The 15,301-nt window shown below is 49.8% G+C and overlaps 1 pseudogene; it reads left to right on the top strand.

Moving 5' to 3' along the window:
- The first annotated feature begins 1,215 nt into the window (after positions 1-1,215).
- Positions 1,216-5,609, top strand: LOC104008031 (ubiquitin-conjugating enzyme E2 variant 1-like; annotated as a pseudogene).
- The last annotated feature ends 9,692 nt before the right edge of the window (positions 5,610-15,301 follow it).

Genomic DNA, 15,301 nt, shown 5'->3' with positions numbered 1-15,301 from the left:
CCCTGTCTCTACAAAAAAAAAATAAAAAAATTAATTAGCTGGGTGTGGTGATATGTGCCTAGTTCTAGCTACTCTTGAGGCTAAGGAGGGAGGACTGCTTGAGCCCAGGAGATTGAGGCTGCAGTGAGCCATGATCATACCACTGTACTCCAGCCTGGGCAAGAGAGTGAGACCTGTTTCTTAAAAAAAAAAAAAAAAAAAAAAAAAGTCCCTATGGATACAACCCATTAACCTCCTTCTCCAACCTCGGATTGGTACCTTGGTGGTTGTCGGGCCTCTGAGCCCAAGCTAACCCATCATATCCCCTGTGACCTGCACGTATACATCCAGATGGCCTGAAGCAACTGAAGATCCACAAAAGACGACATTCCACCATTGTGATCTGTTCCTGCCCCACCCTCAACTGATCAACTGACCTTATGACAATACACGCTCCCCGCCCTTGTGATAATGCACTTTGTGATATTCCCCGCCCCCACCCCTCGCCCTTAAGAAGGTACTTTGTAATATTCTCCTCACCCTTAAGAAGGTACTTTGTAATATTCTCCCCGCCCTTGAGAATGTACTTTCTAAGATCCACCCCCTGCCCACAAAAAAATTGCTCCTAACTCCACTGCCTATCCCAAACCTATAAGAACTAATGATAACCCCACCACCCTTTGCTGACTCTCTTTTCGGACTCAGCCCGCCTGCACCCAGTTGAAATAAACAGCCTTGTTGCTCACATAAAGTCTGTTAGTGGACTCTTCACACGGAAGCGCGTGACAGTGGCGTGTGATCCCTTTGGACAGCAGCTTTCCTTTCCCCACTGTTTTGCTTTCTAAGTGGGTTGACAGCCTTTGAGTCCACAACCACCGGGAGGTCAACAGGCGTGGGCAAGTCTCAGGGTAAGAAGAAGCCAGCTCAGGGATAACCATATCCTGCAGAGAACTCACAGGTGAACAACTGAGCCTTGATTGAAAATAAATGACGGCCAAGGTCACACAGTCTATAGCGGCGTGGCTGGGCTTCAGACCAGTTATTCCCACGCCCAGTGCTTGGCCATCCCGTTTGTGATCAGTTTGGGGCTGGAGGTGGCACTTGGTTAGGGAACAATAGTGGGAGACCAGAGTACTGTGTATTCACAAACCCAAAGAACAGGAAGCTTCTCAACAGCAGCAGTAGCAATGTCCTTGGGGTGTATTTCAGCAATACTGCACTTATAAAGAATTCTCCATGGGACAGCAGGAGTATCTCAGGTAAGGTTGGGAGAGCTTGGAGGAACGAAGCCTGGAGGGATTATGAAAGCAAAATGGACAATATGTGCCTATATTTCCCCCAGCACAGCACTGATCCCACTGGACTGTAATTGCTAGAGACTTGCCCCTCTGCCCCCACCTCCCGACCAGGTGGGAGTCCTGGTGGGTGGCGCCAAGTCTTTCTTATTGACTGTTGAGTCCCAACACCTGACAAAGAGGAAGCCCCCGGCCACAAATAGATAGGGGATACATTCCCAACATGAGTAGAATGGATGATAGTGGCCCAGAGTTCAAGGAGAGAACTTCCTGGAAGACTTGGCTCCCACAACAGCCACCCCCTTATTTATTTATTTTATTTTTTTTTTGAGACGGAGTCTCACTCTGTCACCTGGGCTGGAGTACAGTGGTGAAATCTCCACCTCCACCTCCACTGCAACCTCCACCTCCCAGGTTCAAGAGATTCTCCTCCCTCAGCCTCCCAAGTAGCTGGGATGACAGGCACCGGCCACTACACCCGGCTAATTTTGTGTATTTTAAGTAGAGACAGGGTTTCACCATGTTGGCCAGGCTGGTCTCAAACTCCTGACCTCGTGATTCACCTGCCTCAGCCTCCCAAAGTGCTGGGATTACAGGCGTGAGCCACCGCGCCTGGCCGCTAGCCATCCCCTTATTATCTCAGATTCCTGCACGTCCGTCTCACCGTACTTGCATCCCACACCGTGGCCACTTGTTTACTGGTCTGTCCTGAAAGCCCTCTGCTGGGACGCCTCCATGCTCATCATCTCAAGTGACCCTCAGGCAACCCTATAAGGCAGGGACAACCATGCCACCAACGAGGAAACTGAGACCTAGAGGGGTTGGGCAACCGGCCCAGGGTCATGTTCATGGTCATGGCAGAGGTGGAATTGGAACCAAGGCATTGTGCTCCTCCCTGTTGGACTGTTGGGGGAAAGAGGCAGGACACTGGGGTGGAACCCCCACATGAGCCCAGCGTCTGTCCTGGCTCCAGCACTTTCTTTCTTTTTTTCTTTTCTTTTTTTTTTTTTGAGACGGAGTCTCACTCTGTCGCCCAGGCTGGAGCGCAGTGGCGCTATCTCGGCTCACTGCAATGTCTGCCTCCCGAGTTCAAGCAATTCTCCTGCCTCAGCCTCCTGAGCAGCTGGGATTACAGGCGCGCACCACCATGCCCGGCTAATTTTTTGTATTTTTAGTAGAGACGGGGTTTCACCATGTTGGTCAGGCTGGTCTCAAACTCCTGACCGCGTGATCCCCCGCCTCGGCCTCCCAACAGCACTTTCTAGATGTTTAGGAACTCCCTTGGGCAAGTGACTTCATTTCTCTGCAAGTCACCTTCTTTGCCTGCAAAATGCAGATTTCCAATCCGCTACCTCACAGGGTTGCTCTGGATTTAAATGAGATAATGACTGTAACGCTCCCAGAGCCTGGCACTGAGCAAGCATTTCATAAATAAAACACTATCTATCTAATAATAATATTTGTAACCGTCTATAACAAGTATACCAATCTATAGTGACAGAACGAGATCGGTGGTGACAGGGAGGGAACATGAGGGGAGAGACGGGAGAAAGGGATGACAAGGTGGCACGAGGAATCTTCTGGGCATGGGGGGTATGTTCACGACCTTGTTTGTGGCGATGGTTGCATGGGTGCATACGAATGTCAAAACTTAGCAAATTGCACTTTTTTTTTTTGAGATGGAATTTCACTCTTGTCACCCAGGCTGGAGTGCAGTGGCACGATCTGGGCTCACTACCAAGTCCACGTCCCGGGTTCAGGTGATTCTCCTGCCTCAGCCTCCCAAGTAGCTGGGATTACAGGTGCTCGCCGCCACACCCAGCTAATTTTTGTATTTTTAGTAGAGCTGGGCGCTGCAAATTGCACACTTTAAATATGTGCAGTTTGTTCTGTGTCAAGGATACCTCAATAAAGCAGTGTGAAAGCACATGCGATATTCTATGATCTTAAGATTTCATAGGAATAGGGCTGGGCTCAGTGGTTCATGCCTGTAATCCCAGCACTTTGAGAGGCCAAGGCAGGGGGATCACCTGAGCTCAGGAGTTCGAGACCATCATCCTGGGCAACATGGCAAAACCCTGTCTCTACTACAAATACAAAAATTAGCCAGGCATGATGGCACATGCCTGTAATCCCTGCTACTCCGGAGGCTGAGGTGGGAGGATTGCCTGAGCCTGGGATCTTGAGCCATCACTGCACTCCAGCCTGGGTGATAGAGTGAGATCCTGTATTTAAAAAAAAAAGATTTCATAGAAATAGGCCACACATGGTGGCATGCACGTGTAATCCCAGCTACTCTGGAGGCTGAGGCAGGAGGATTGTGTGAAGCCAGGAGTTCAAGGCTGCAGTGAGCTATGATCACACCTGTGAATAGCCACTGCACTCCAATCTGGGCAACATGGTGAGACCCTGTCTCAAAAAACAAAACGACGAAACAAAAAGGTTTCATAGAAATAAACTGTGTAATATTGATACACAAAATACCAAACAAGAAAAGGAGAATGCCAAATACCATGTACCCCTTGGAAGGCCCCCTGAAAGATAGAGGCACTAACATTTGGATGAGAACAGAATTTAATGTAAACTTTTGACTTTTTTTTTTGAGACAGGGTCTCGCTCTGCCTTCAGGCTGGAGTGCAGTGGCGCGATCATGGCTCACTGCAGCCTTGACCTCCAGGCTGAAGCAATCCTCCCACCTCAGCCTCCCGGGTAGTTGGGACTACAGGAACTCGCCATCACATCCGGCTAAATTTTGTAGTTTATAGTAGAGACGGGGTTTCGCCATGTTGCCCAGGCTGGTCTCAAACTCCTGGACTCGAGCAATCCACCCACCCTGGCCCCCCAACGTATTGGGATTACAGGTGTGAGCCACAGTGCCCAGTGGAACTGTTGACATGTTAAATAATCTAGACTTTTGAACTTTTTCTGTTAAGTTGTTGTTGTTTTTAGCCCATCTGGAGGTTGCAGATAAGCCCAGCTGCAGGTCCTCAAACCTGCAGCTCACCAGCACCCTCTAGTGCCTTCTTGGTGTGAGCACATGCAGTCTCCCAGCTGTGGGCAGTTTCACGTCTATCAGCACAAGGATACCTCTCTTTACAATCCTCAAGTCTGACGCTGGGTGGGAAATGGGTGTGGATCCGGGGCGCTGTCTCTGGTCCTGAAAGTCACAGTCAGCCGCGAAACCTAAGTCCAGAGCCCTCTCTGCAGCTGAATCACCCTTCCACACCTTTCCCGGGCCTTCTTTCCATTTATGATGGCCTCGAGGAGTAAGCTGGTAGTTTTGAATGTTTTAGATTGACAATTTAAATGTCATAGGCAATGCTTCTGGACAGCAATGATAGAAAGAGTAAGGAGAGTGGCCAGGAGCAGTGGTTCATGCCTGTAATCCCCACACTTTGGGAGGCCAAGGCGGGCGGATCACAAGGTCAAGAGATTGAGACCATCCTGGCCAACATGGTGAAATCCCGTCTCTACTAAAAATACAAAAATAAATTAGCCGGGCATGGTGGCGCATGCCTGTAATCCCAGCTACTTGGGAAGCCGAGGCAGGAGTATCGCTTGAATTCGGGAGGTGGAGGTTGCAGTGAGCTGAGATCACACCACTGCACCCCAGCCTGGCGAGAGAGCGAGACTCCATCTAAAGAAAAAAAAAGAGAAAAAAGAAAAAGAAAGAAAGAAAGAGTAAGGAGAATGGGAACGAGTGTGAGATGAGTAATATGCTGGCCTTCTAGCCACTCAGGACGACAGCCACCACAGACTCGGACAATTTATGAAAACCAAATATACAGTCTTAAAATAGAATGTGGGCCTAAATACCTGGAATCACCCCCTTGGTAAGATTTGTAACAAAAAGATTAATATGAGACCAGGCACAATGGCTCACATCTGCAATCCCAGCACTTTGGGAGGCCGAGGTGGGTGGATCACTTGAAGCCAGGAGTTCAAGACCAGCCTGGGCAACATGGTGAAACCCCGTCTCTACTAAAAATTAGCTGGGCATGATGGCGGGCGCCTGTAATCCCAGCTACTCGGAAGGCTAAAACATGAGAATCGCTTGAACTCAGGAGGCAGAGGTTGCAGTGAGCCAAGATCGCACCACTGCACTCCAGCCTGGACGACAGAGCAAGACTCTGTCTCAAAAAAAAGAATTAATGTGAACGGAGTTAATAATTTGAATGGAGCAGTGGACCCAAGAGCCATATTGGTGCTGACAAAATGGCAGCATTTATTATATAAAGCTTCAGCGTGGTCCTGCAAGAGCTCTGACACCTAATGACATCTAGAGAAAATGTGAAAGTCCCTCAGCTGCCTGAAGGACAGTGTTATGGCAACTAATCCAAAAGAAAAGCTACAGGTCCTTCTTGCCTTTTTGACTTAAGCAGTCTTCATTGTTCACAGCAGTAAATTTTCTTTTTGGTTGTTGTTGTTTTGTTTTGTTTTTTGTTTTTTTTTTTAAGATGGAGCCTCCCTCTGTTGCCCAGACTGGAGTGCAGTGGTGCGATCTCGGGTCACCGCAACCTCCACCTCCTGGGGTTCACGCCATTCTCCTGCCTCAGCCTCCTGAGTAGCTGGGACTACAGTCACCTGCCACCACACCCGGCTAATTTTTGTATTTTCAGTAGAGATGGGGTTTCATCATGTTGGCCAGGCTGGTCCTGAACTCCTGACCTCAGGTGATCTGCCTGCCTCGGTCTCCCAAAGTGCTGGGATTATAGGCATCAGCCACTGTGCCTGGCCAATACCCACACTTTTAAGGGAACAAAATGTTATCCAAGTATTTACAGTAGCACTAACTGGGGCTGGGGAGACCCAGGCACAACGACCCCCAGCCCATGGCTCATTGATCCAAGGTCAACCAGCCCAGGTTGGGCCAATCAGGTCCTCTCTCTGCAAACTCAAAGTTGGACCCAAGCATGCAGGTATGGGAAGTGGCCAAGCCTGATCCACCTGTGGGCAATGTCCCAGCAAAAGGGCCCCCAACTCCTGCCCCTGAGTCCTAGACAACACCCCGGGGATCCTGCTCTTCCTGAGATGTGGTCAGTCCTCATTTCTCACATTTTTGTGAGTCACCCTGACTTCCTCTAACAAACCCTAAAAAAGCCCAAATCACGGTCAGCGTCTGTTGTTTGGCAACAAAGAACTTCAACTGATGGAGCAATTGGCTACCTAAGAGATTGGGAGATGGGCAGCAGGTGCTTAGCGAATTGTGGGGACTGGGAAGCGATTACTGAGCCCACATGGGGAAAAATGCAGAGAGGCGCCCCCCTTCCCGCCACCCATCTTCCAGGAGAGGGGAGTACCAGTGCCCACAGTGACAAAGCAGCTAAGCCAATTTCACCTGGACCTCCCTGAGGACCACCTGCCTCCAAGAGGTCAGCTCCAGCACCCTGGGAAGTCACTGCCTCCGGCCAATCAATGGAGGGGTGACAGAGGCCAAGATCCCACCACCACCAGCACCAGGGCAGAGCAGTGGCTCTTCATGAAAGTGGGACCCTGAAATCTATTGAAAGATACCTTTGCTGGGCACGGTGGCTCACGGCTGTAATCCCAACACTTAGAGGCCGAGGCGGGAGGATTGCTTGAGCCCAGGAGTTTGAGACCAGCCTGGGCAACACAATGAGACCCCATCTCCATAAAAAATAAAAAATTAGCTGGGCACGGTGGCACACGCCTGTAGTCCCAGCTACTCAGGAGGCTGAGGTGGGAGGATCACTTTTGCCTCAGAGGTTGAAGCTGCAGTGAGCCGTGATCACACCACTGCACTCTAGCCTGGGTGACAGGGTGAGACTCTATCTCTAAACAAACAAACAAACATATCAGTGCTATTTTGGCAAGTTGTAATCAATGGAATGCTGACTCAATTCAGAATTTTAAATTCAGAGGCTCATGGTCATAGGAACTTAAAAAAAATTTTTTTGAATTTTAGTTGTGCTAAAAAACACATCATATAAAGTTTACCATCTTCACCATTTTTCAGGGTACAACTCAGTGGCATTAAGCATATTCACCTGTTGGACATCCAATCATCTCCAGAACTTTTCCTCTTCCCAAACTGAAGCTCTTGTCTCCATTAAACACTAACTCCACAGCCCCCCTTCCCCAGCCTCTGGAAACCACCTTTCTACTTTCTGTCTGTATGATTTTGACTTCTCTAAGGACCTCATAGAAGTGGAATCTTACAGTGTTTGTCTTCTTGTGACTGGCTTATTCTACCTAGTATAATGATCATAGAAACTTTTGATACACTTTAAAATTTCACTATATAGGCCGGGCGCGGTGGCTGACGCCTGTAATCCCAGCACTTTGGGAGGCCGAGGCAGGCGGACCACCTGAGGTCTGGAGTTCGAGACTAGCCTGACCAACATGGAGAAACCCCATCTCTACTAAAAATACAAAATTAGCCGGGGGGGGGGTGGCGCATGCCTGTAATACCAGCTACTCCGGAGGCTGAGGCAGGAGAATGGCTTGAATCCAGGAGGCGGAGGTTGCTGTGAGCCGAGATTGCGCCATTGCACTCTAGCTTGGGCAACAAGAGTGAAACTCCATCTCAAAAAAAAAAACAAAACAATTCACTATACAGCCAGGCGCAGTGGCTCATGCCTATAATCCCAGCATGTTGGGAGGCCGAGGCGAGTGGATCACCTGAGCTCAGGAGTTTGAAATCAGCCTGACCAACATGGTGAAACCCCATCTCTACTAAACAAAAATCAGCTGGGTGTGGCGGCGGGTGCCTATAATCCCAGCTACTCGGGAGGCTGAGGCAGAAGAATCGCTTGAACCCAGGAGGCGGAGGTTGCAATGAGCCCAGATCATGCCATTGCACTCCAGCCTGGGCAACAAGAACAAAACTCCATCTCAAAAAAAAGAAAAAAGACACCAAACATGTGAGGTGGGCAGGAAACATGGATGGAAAAACCCCACTGTGCTTTCCTGTACCTGGGGCGGTGGAACTGCTGAGGGGTCCCTAGAGGCAGAGATGTCCAAGGCACGACTCCTGACATGTAACGGGGCTAGAGTTGCTGCCCGAGAAAAGGTCCCCCAAGCCCATCAGAATGAGCCTGCTTGGAGGCAGCCTCCCTAACCTCTGCAGAATAGCCCCCCTGGGGGTGCTAGCTTTTGAGTTTTTGAAGCGAAGTACCTAGAAGGACTTAGCTGAGATCACAAAAGAAATTGAGTTCACTGCCATAGGGCCCCCAGCACTTGCTTATGATGACATAGGAGCCGCGCTAAACCCGCTGCACTGGACGGGATGAGAAGCCTGAGGCTCAGAGAAGGTGGGTGACTTGCCCTGGGTCACACAGGAAACATGACAGCCAGAATGTAAACTCAGACGGGTCTGCTTCCGGAGGCAGCATTTTGGAAAATTCTTTGTCCGACAGAAAGGGAGTGTGTTTTTCACAAATATTTGACATACGCTGTGGACATAGTACCACACTAAGCACTACAGGTGAATAGAACAAACCCTGCCTTCGAGGTTACCGTACATTCGAGCAAACAGGGAAACGAGTCCCATTAGAGTATGAGAAACAAGACAGGCAGGGATGGGATGGGGAGGAGCAGGAGGACACCTGGGGAAGGTGGCAGGTCAGGGGAAGAGGCTGGGCCTGGAGCAGTCACCTAGCCTGGGGCTTGTCTTAGCTTCTCCCAGTAGTTCCCTCACCTGCAAATGAAACATTTGTTTCACAAGGTGTCACGAAGACACCTGGCTCAATCTTAGATGCTCAATTAAGGCAAACTCCTTTCATTTCCAAGGGGAAGGAGAGGAGCAGGGAAGAGGTTTCCTGAGACCTGTGGTGGATTAGAGATGCCCAGAGGGTCCCCAAAGGGGATGTCCTGGCCCTTGTGTGGTCAGTCCTTCATGGTGGGGACAGGCCCTTACTCTGCAGGGCCTTAGGCATCCCTGGCCCCCAGATCAGTCTGCCCTCTTGGAGAGTGTTCTATCCTTGAACACCAAGCACATATTTATGGAGCACCTACTGTGTCCTGGTCAGAGTTCTGGGAATTAGAGACACAGAGGACAAAAGACAAGGTCCCTGCCCTCCTGAAGCTCTCGTGGCAGTGGGAGAGGAGGGCAATAAACAAGGACTCAGATGGGGTGATAGGAGAGCGAGCAGGTGCCTGGGGGGTAGGAGTAAGGCTACTGTTGATGGGGGAGGTGGGCTTGGAGCTGAGGGTTAGAAGCTGTTAGCTGTGTGGGACTTGGAGGCAAGAGTCCAGGCTGAGAACATGTTATATGTGAAAACTCCGAGGCAGGAGAGAGAAGGGGCGGGGGGCCTGAGAACGAGGTAGCCTGTGGGATGAGAACGAGGGAGGCAGTGGGATGAGAAAGGCTCTCTGAGAGGAAAGTGCGCACATCACCGGGGCTGGGAGGTCAGAGGAAGGAGGGCACGTTTCTTCCCAAGGGTTTTGGGAAGCCATCGACAGGCACCAAGCAAGAATAGCAGGACCCAGTTCCTTGTAAAAAGACCACCTGTCCCAGTTGTAGGGAGAATGACTCAGAGAGGATGGGGTGAAGATGTTTGCACTTACCGTGACAGACACCCCGGTGGGAAGGACTTTTTTTTTTTGAGACAGAGTCTCACTCTGTTGCCCAGGCTGGAGTGCAGCAGCACAATCACAGCTCACTGCAAACTCCTGGGCTCAGGTGATCCTCCCACCTCAGCCTCCTGAGTAGCTGGGACCACAGGTGCAAGCTATCATGCCTGACTAATTTTTGTATTTTTTGTAGAGATGGGGTCTCGCTATATTGCCCGGGCTGGTCTCAAACTCCTGAGCTCAAGTGTTCCTGGGAGGGACATGTTTGGGGAAAGTGACCAAGGCTCCCATTTCAACTGTGCAGCTACTGGGCTGTCTAGGGAATAGCCAGAGGTGTCCTGGGTGTGGCCAGATATGGGTCCTGGAGAAAGTTGGGGGCCTCTCACCCAGGGAGAGAGGGGAGAGAAAGAAGATCTGGAACTGAGCCTAGGAGCCTCTCAGGAGTTTAAGTGGGGAGACGGGGAAGCAGTAGCAACCTAGGAGGCTGGTGGCAGGGAGGGAGGATACCATTTAGCCAGGATGCAGGCTCCAGATCAGTTCCAAAGTCCCTCCCTGGCAGCTGCTGATTCAGAAGGGGGTTTCTAGCACCTGCAAGAAAAAGCATGACGCGGACGGGAGGATGGAGGGGGAAGGGGCTGCCAGGCAGAGCATGATTTGGGCAGAGGTCGTCACACATTTTTGCTCACACATCAGATTAACATTGAAAATTTTCATTGTGAGTTTATTTAGTTATTTATTGAGATGGAGTCTCACCCTGTTGCCCAGGCTGGAGTGCAGTGACGCAATCTTGGCTCACTGCAACCTCCACCTGCCAGATTCAAGAGATTCTCCTGTCTCAGCCTCCCGAGTAGCTGGGATTACAGGTGCACATGCCACCATGTCTGGCTAATTTTTGTATTTTTAGTGGAGATGGGGTTTCACCATGCTGGCCAGGCTGGTCTGGAATTCCTGACCTCAGGTGATCTGTCCCCCTCGGCCTCCCAAAGTGCTGGGATTACAGGCATGAGTCACCTCGCCCTGCCCATTGTGAGTTTAAATGGTCACAAAAGACATAATTTTTGCACTTTAAGATAACACTGTAGGGCCGGGTGCGGTGGCTCACACCTGTAATCCCAGCACTTTGGGAGGCCGAGGCGGGCGGATCACGAGGTCAGGAGATCGAGACCATCCTGGCTAACACGGTGAAACCCCGTCTCTACTAAAAATACAAAAAAAAAAATAAATTAGCTGGGTGTGGTGGCGGGCGCCTGTAGTCCCAGCTACTCGGGAGGCTGAGGCAGGAGAATGGCGTGAACCCGGGAGGCGGAGCTTGCAGTGAGCCGAGACCTCGCCACTGCACTCCAGCCTGGGTGACAGAGCGAGACTCCATCTCAAAAAAAAAAAAAAAAAAAAAAAGATAACACTGTTGCATTGCTTGTCTAATTACTCAGTGGAATCTAGATGCCACAGCAATGTAACCTCCCATCCATGTATCAAACACATGAACAAGTCAGACACTTATGATCTTTTTTGTACTAGAACCCGTATTTCCATTCCACTCTCTCATCAAATGTCATGTTAATGAAATTTTTTTCTTCCCCCTTTTTTTTTTTTTTTTTTGCCTAACAGTCTTATTGATCATGCTATCTTATTTCTCTGCAACAAAAATATGTATATACTACAAATGAAAACTTAACATAGGCCGGGTGCGGCCTAAAACTATAAAACCTAATATAGTTTTTTTTTTTTTTCTGGTGACCACAAAACCCTAGGTATTAAATATTTCTTTTGGATTATTTTCAGTATACAATTGCTCAAAATAACATAATAGGTTACAAACTTTTTTTTTTTTTTGAGAAGGAGTCTCACACTGTGGCCCAGGCTGGAGAGCAGTGGCACGATCTGGGCTCACTGCAACTTCCGCCTCCCGGGTTCAAGTGATTCTCCTGCGTCAGCCTCCTGAGTAGCTGGGATTACAGGTGTGCGCCCCTATGCCTGGCTAATTTTTGTATTTTTAGTAGAGACGGGATTTTGCCATGTTGGCCAGGCTGGTCTCAGACTCCTGATCTCAAGTGATCCGCCTGCCGAGGCCTTCCAAAGTGCTGGGATTACAGGCATGAGCCACCACACCTGGCCAAAATTTTTTTTAAAAAGAAAAAACAATTAAAAAGAAATTTATTTCTCACAGTTCTGGAGGCTGGGGAGACCAAGATCAAGATGCCAGCAGATTTGGTGCCTGGTGAAGGTTGCCTTCTGCTTCCAAAATGGCGCCTTCTTGCTGTGTCCTCACGAGGCAGAAGTGGAAGGGTCTAGCTAGTTCCCTCAAGCCCTTTTTTTGAGACAGTCTTGCTCTGTTGCCCAGGCTGGAGTGCAGTGGCACGATCTCGGCTCACTGCAACCTCTACCTCTTAGGCTCAAGTGATTCTCTTGCCTTAGCCCCTCGAGTAGTTGGGATTACAGGCACCCGATACCACACCTGGCTATTTTTTGTATTTTTTAGTAGACACAGGGTTTCACCATGTTAGCCAGGCTGGTCTTGAACTCCTGGCCTTAAATGATCCACCTGCCTCCCCAAATGCTGGGATGATAGGCGTGAGTGACTGTGCCCAGCCCCTCAAGCCTTTTTTTTTTTTTTTTTTTTGAGATGGAGTCTCACTCTGTCGCTCAGGCTGGAGTGTAGTGGCATGATCTCAGTTAACTGCAACCTCCGCCCCCTGGGTTCAAGCGATTCTCCTCCCTCAGCCTCCCGAGTAGCTGGGATTACAGGCACATGCCACCATGCCCGACTAATTTTTTGTATTTTTAGTAGAGATGGGGTTTCACCGTGTTAGCTAGGATGGTCTCGATCTCCTGATCTTGTGATCCGCCCGCCTCGGTCTCCCAAAGTGCTGGGATTACAGGCGTGAGCCACTGCGCCCATCCTCAAGCCCTTTTTATAAGGGTATGAATTCCATTAATGAGGGTAGAGCCCTCTTGGCCTAATCACCTCGAAAAAGGCTCCACCTCTTACGACCACCACAAAGGAGACTAACCATGGCACCAATCCACTTGTGTCTTGCAGGACATCGTGTGTATTTTGCTTGATGAATATCAGTTATTGAGTTTTGTAATTCCAGATCTATCTAAACACCACTCATCAAATCCTGCCAGCACCCCGGTATAATCCTTAAAGACAACAAACATTTCCTTTGTGAGCTAAACTGTCTCTCCTGACTTGTGAACTTCACAGGATGGTTGAGAGGGTCAAAGGAGGTGATAGTCCCAGCAAATGGTTCCTGTTGAACTCTTACTCTATGCGGTGCTAAGTGCTCCACGTGCATCAGCTCACTGGTACCCCAGCAACTCCAAGAAGGGACTGTTGTGATCCCCACTTTACAGTTAGGGAAACTGAGTCCCAGAAAGGTGGCATCACATTTCCAGAGCCACTCAGCTAGGAAGAAAGGGAACAAACCAGGTTGTGATTTATAATCCCAACCTCCTCTTCTCCCTCCCAACTCCTGATGCTGCAAAGCCTCTGGAGACAGCAGAGCTGCCCCTTTGTCCCACGTGGCTGCACCCTGATGAACACACCGGACTTGTCCAAGGCAGCCTCTTGGTCCTCAGGGTCAGCTGGAGAAGCATTTCAATTAGACAGACAGCATGGCCCTGGGTGCCAGGCTGCTTGTTAGACGGCCCTTGGAGAGATGCCGGCACAGCCTGACTCTTTCGGGCAGTGGTGGTGACATTCCTTGTGGTGGGACTTTCCTGCCTTAGGCCAGGCCTCTTCAGCCTGGGGTATGTGACCCTCTGAGGTAGGTGAAGACTTCCTAAGGGTGCATAAGAGTGGATCACTCTAAGGATCCTAATTCCAGAAACTCAACCTCTTTCCTCTTTCCTCCCTGGGTATGGCACTGGTGGCCCCAGCGGCCCCATGCTCCTTCTCATTTCCCCTTTCCCATTGGACTCTGGCTACTTGGAAAGGGGAAAAGTCACTTAGTAATTTCTTCCTATGGATATGCGAAGTAAATGGAAAAAAAAAAAAAGAGAGAACCCCAACCATCCTATTAAGAGATACATTTTCCATACACTTTTAGTTATTTAATTACTTATAAAAAGTTTGTGGGCTAAGAGTGGTGGTTCACATCTGTAATCTCAGCACTTTGGGAGGCCGAGGCAGGCGGATCACTTGAGGTCAGGAGTTCCAGACCAGCCTGGCCAACACGGTGAAACTGCATCTCTACTAAATCTCTACTAAAACTACAAAAAGTAGGCCGAGCACGGTGGCTACACCTGTAATCCCAGCACTTTGGGAGGCCGAGGTGGGCGGATCACGAGGTCAAGAGTTCGAGACCAGCCTGGCCAACATGGTGAAACCCCATCTCTACTAAAAACAGATGGGCATGGTAGTGCACACCTGTAATCCCAGCTACTGGGGAGGCTGAGGCAGGAGAATGGCTTGAACCCAGGAGGCGGAGGTTGCAGTGAGCGGAGATCATGCCACTGCACTCCAGCCTGGGTGACAGAGCGAGACTCCATCTCAAAAAAAAAAAAAAAAAAAATAGCTGGGCATCGTGATGCACACATGTAATCCCAGCTACTCGGAGGCTGAGGCAGGAGAATTGCTTGAACCTAAAAGGCAGAGGCTGCAGTGAGCCGAGATCATGCCACTGCACTCTGCACTCCAGCCTGGGCAACAGAGTGAGCTGCTGTCTCAAAAAAAAAAAAAAAGTTTAAGCCACTTCCCACGGCCAACTTCTATTCTTTTTTTTTTTTCTTTTTTTTTGAGACGGAGTCTTGCTCTGTCGCCCAGGCTGGAATGCAGTGGCGCAATCTTGGCTCACTGCAACCTCTGCCTCCTGGGTTCAAGCCATTTTCCTGTCTCAGCCTCCCGAGTACCTGGGATTACAGGCGCGCACCACCACACCTGGCTAATTTTTGTATTTTTTGTAGAGACGGGATTTCACCATGTTGGCCAGGCTGGTCTCGAACTCCTGACCTCAGGTGATCTGCCTGCCTCGGCCTCCCAAAGTCCTGGGATTACAGGCAGGAGCCAGTGCGTCTGGCCCTTCCATTCATTCTTTAGATCGCAACTGAGATAGGGAGGAGAAGATCCCTCCCCACCCACAGGCCTCTGTGCATCCTGCATTACAGCCTTGGCCCACCCTGGACATAAGCTGCCTGCTTGCTCATCTATCTCCCTGACTAGTTACCTGGACCACGGCAACAGCCTCTTCACTGGCTCTCTGCCTTCCATTTCTTGTGAACCCAGCAGCCAGAATGATCTCTGATCTGACCATGTTGCTTCCTGTGTAAAACCCTCTGTGGCTCCCTATTACCCCCCAGAACAGAGGCCAAACTCCTTACAACATTCGCAAGGACTTCACCTTCCAGTCTCTGCCTGATTCTTCATCCCTATCTCTCACCACCTTCCGCCATGTGGAATCCTTTCAGTTCTCCAAACTGACTGTTGTTTTCTGCCTAAAACACTCTACTCATTTTTTGCCTGGCCTAACTCCCTCAGTGCCCAGCTTAGA

The sequence above is a fragment of the Pan troglodytes genome, chromosome 11 (genome assembly GCF_028858775.2).
Source record: "Pan troglodytes isolate AG18354 chromosome 11, NHGRI_mPanTro3-v2.0_pri, whole genome shotgun sequence".
In the NCBI taxonomy this organism is placed as follows: domain Eukaryota; kingdom Metazoa; phylum Chordata; class Mammalia; order Primates; family Hominidae; genus Pan; species Pan troglodytes.
The sequence above is the reverse complement of the archived record's forward strand: the minus strand, read 5'-3'. Positions and strand labels throughout refer to the sequence as shown.